Consider the following 3,447-nt stretch of genomic DNA (forward strand, 5'->3'; position numbering starts at 1 on the left):
TATACTATTCAAGCTGAACCCGAGCTGATTTTGAAAATTAAAGCGGCTCAGAAGGGTGATCAGAATATACAGAAGTCGATTGCTATGGTTAAAGCTGGACATCGATCAGAATACCAGGTTCAAAATGGTATTTTGTATGTGAATAATCGTCTTGTTGTGCCGAATGTTTCGGATTTGAGACAGCGAATACTGACAGAAGCGCACAACAGTCGTTTTAGCATTCATCCTGGTGGCAGGAAAATGTATAATGATTTAAAGACACAGTACTGGTGGAAACCAATGAAAGCAGACATTACTACATTTGTATCGAAGTGTCTGAATTGCCAATAGGTGAAGGCTGAAAGAAAGAAACCAGGAGGATTATTGCAGAGTTTGTCCACTCCTGAATGGAAATGGGATCACATTTCCATGGATTTTGTGACACAGTTACCAAAATCCTCCCGATGTTGTGATGTGATTTGGGTCGTGATTGATCGATTAACCAATCAGCATGTTTTATTCCATACAAGATGACATATAGATATGATCAGATGGCCGATATTTATGTTAAGGAAGTTGTTAGATTGCACGGAGTGTCGAAGTCGATTGTTTCAGACCGTGATCCTCGGTTTACTTCACACTTCTGGCAGAGTTTGCAGCAAGCTCTCGGTACAAAATTACATCTGACTACCGCATATCATCCACAGACTGACGGACAGTAAGAGTGGACGATTCAAACATTGGAAGATATGTTGAGAGCTGTAGTGCTTGATTTCAACACTAATTGGCAAGATGCATTGCCTCTTTGCGAGTTTTCGTACAACAATAGCTATCAAACGAGTATTGAAATGGCTCCTTTCGAAGCGTTGTACAGAAAGAAATGTCGATCCCCTCTTTATTGGGATGATATCTCTGAAGTTCCTGAGACTGGACCTGAGATGATCAGAGATATGACTGAGAAAGTGAAATTGATTCAGAAGAAAATGAAGGCAGCTCAGGACCGACAAGCCAAATATGTCAACCTCAGACGACGACCGTTGGTATTTGAGGTAGGAGACCGAGTATTCCTGAAAATTTCTCCTTTCAGAGGTGTTGTCAGATTTGGCAAGAAAGGGAAATTGTCTCCAAGATATGTGGGTCCTTATGAAATTCTGGAAGAGATAGGAGATCGTGCCTATCGACTTGCCTTGCCGCCTTCATTATCAGGAATACATGATTTTTTTCATGTATCTATGCTGCGGAAATATCTCCCTGATGATTCTCACGTGATTCAGCCAGACGAGACCGAGCTGGACGAGACATTGAGTTATGTCGAGAAACCGATTCAGATTATCGATCGTAAAGAAAAACAGCTCAGAACAAAGACAATTGCGCTTGTAAAAGTTCAAGGAACCGTCATGGCGTTGAGGAAGCTACTTGGGATACTGAATCTGACATGAGACAGGAATTCCCAGCATTGTTTCGTTGATGTAAATTTCTTATATAGTTTTGTATATACTCCTTATTAATACGATTGATTGCCTATGATTTCGAGGACGAAATCGTATCTTAGGGGGGGGGGGGGGGGGAGAGAATGTAATGCCCGAGATTTTGATTCTGTTAATATGAGATTATTGATTTCAAACTGATATGATTATAGACGGGCTATTACGAGAACCGATTTGGCCAAGGATATGAATTACACAACTTGTGGACAGAACCGTTGGCGCCCGAGCGGTGATTATTGACCGCTCGAGCGCCAGTGTTCAACAAGAAAATTGTTCGGGCAGAAGATATGGCGCCCGGGCTGTAGTTTTTGATCGCCCGAGCGCCAGGGTATAACACGCCGAGTGCTTGGATAGAGAATGCCGCGCTCGAGCGGAAGTTTAGCACCGCCCGAGCGTCGACCGAAATTAATGAAAAGTAAACACGTAGCTTTAGCATGCAACGTGGGATATATATATACATATATATCATTCTTCAGAATTAAGAACCAGCAAAAGTCGAGGAGAAGCTTCAGAGAGTTTTTAAGGAAAATCCTTATGCTTTATATTTCAATCCGCCGCTAGATTTTGAATCCGACTTGGGTACCGAGTTCCTAGAAACGTAGGCTATAACTGGACGTAAGTTTTACTACAGTTTTGATATGTTTTGAAATTATGATGTTGTTGGAATTGAATACACGTCGTATATGATGTTCTTGACATGTTAGACATCATAGAATTGAAGTCAGATTAGGAAACAGACTAATTATGGAACTGTTATGATTTTCTGATTATATTGATTGGGAATTGAATAGATTTGGATTATAGGCTGATTACAAATTGTATCGAATATGGGTTATGATTTGTAATTAATATCTGGTGATATGGTATTGACGTGAATACTGAGATTGTGCCGTTATGCCGCTGATTTGAAGTTAATTCAGATTAAATAGATTGGTATTGATTTAGGCAGTATATTGATATGATATTATTAATATTGCTAGTGCCAGATTGAGGAATTGACAGAGTTTGAATTCCAGACCGAGACTACGAAAGAAAGGTATAAGTCAATGTGGTATTGGGACATCGACTCAAGTAGGATGTACTTGAGTTTCCCTAAATCACATACTTATTATTTGATTATCAATTGTGTTTATTGATTGGATTAAATGCTTGTTCTATGGATTTATAAGAGCATGCATTAGACGAGTAATCTTTGTGGCAGAAGTACCTGATAGTGGCGGGGATAACCACGGGTACATTGCACGATGTCACAAGATAGTGTATTGGCGATAGACCACAGTCTATGACGGATATGTCAGGACACTGGATGTTTGGTTATATCGACTTGGATAGAACTGGAGTCTTTTCTATTACTGTTGGTCTATATAGGAATACCACATCTGGACAACGGGATCCCTAGGCTAGGATTGAGTCTAGGCTGAGTCGTGGAGTCACGAGCATTGTGGACAGTTTAATATTGATTACATTTCTGAGTTTGATATATGTTTCATATTTTATATTGATTATATGACTACATATTCGTTGATTTATACTGGGATTTATTCTCACCGGAGTTATCCGGCTGTTGTCCTTGTTTGTATGTGTACATGACAACAGGTGGGACAGGTTCAGGGTCCAGGAGATGAGAAGAGATCGTGATTAGAGTGGAGGCTCTGGACTTGGATTAGAGATAGGGTTGAACACTTGAGATTAGATGTTTAAACTTTAGTTGTATAAATGTTTGTGGTACTGGACTTGTACTTTATTTGCTGAGATGTATATATGTTTTATTCACCACGTTCTGCATTTTAAAAAAACAAAATTTAGACTCTGTTTTATAATTGATTAATTAGTCCCAATAATGATTATGAACATGATTAGAGTCCGGATCCCCACATATTGGGTCTTGTAGAGCCCAATAGTATAATAATTATTCAACTAGTGACTTGAGTAAATTCAAGTAATGTTTAATTAGTCTCAATTTTTTTTGAGATAATTAAAT

The sequence above is a fragment of the Primulina eburnea genome, chromosome 12 (assembly GCF_022965805.1).
Source record: "Primulina eburnea isolate SZY01 chromosome 12, ASM2296580v1, whole genome shotgun sequence".
NCBI lineage: Eukaryota > Viridiplantae > Streptophyta > Magnoliopsida > Lamiales > Gesneriaceae > Primulina > Primulina eburnea.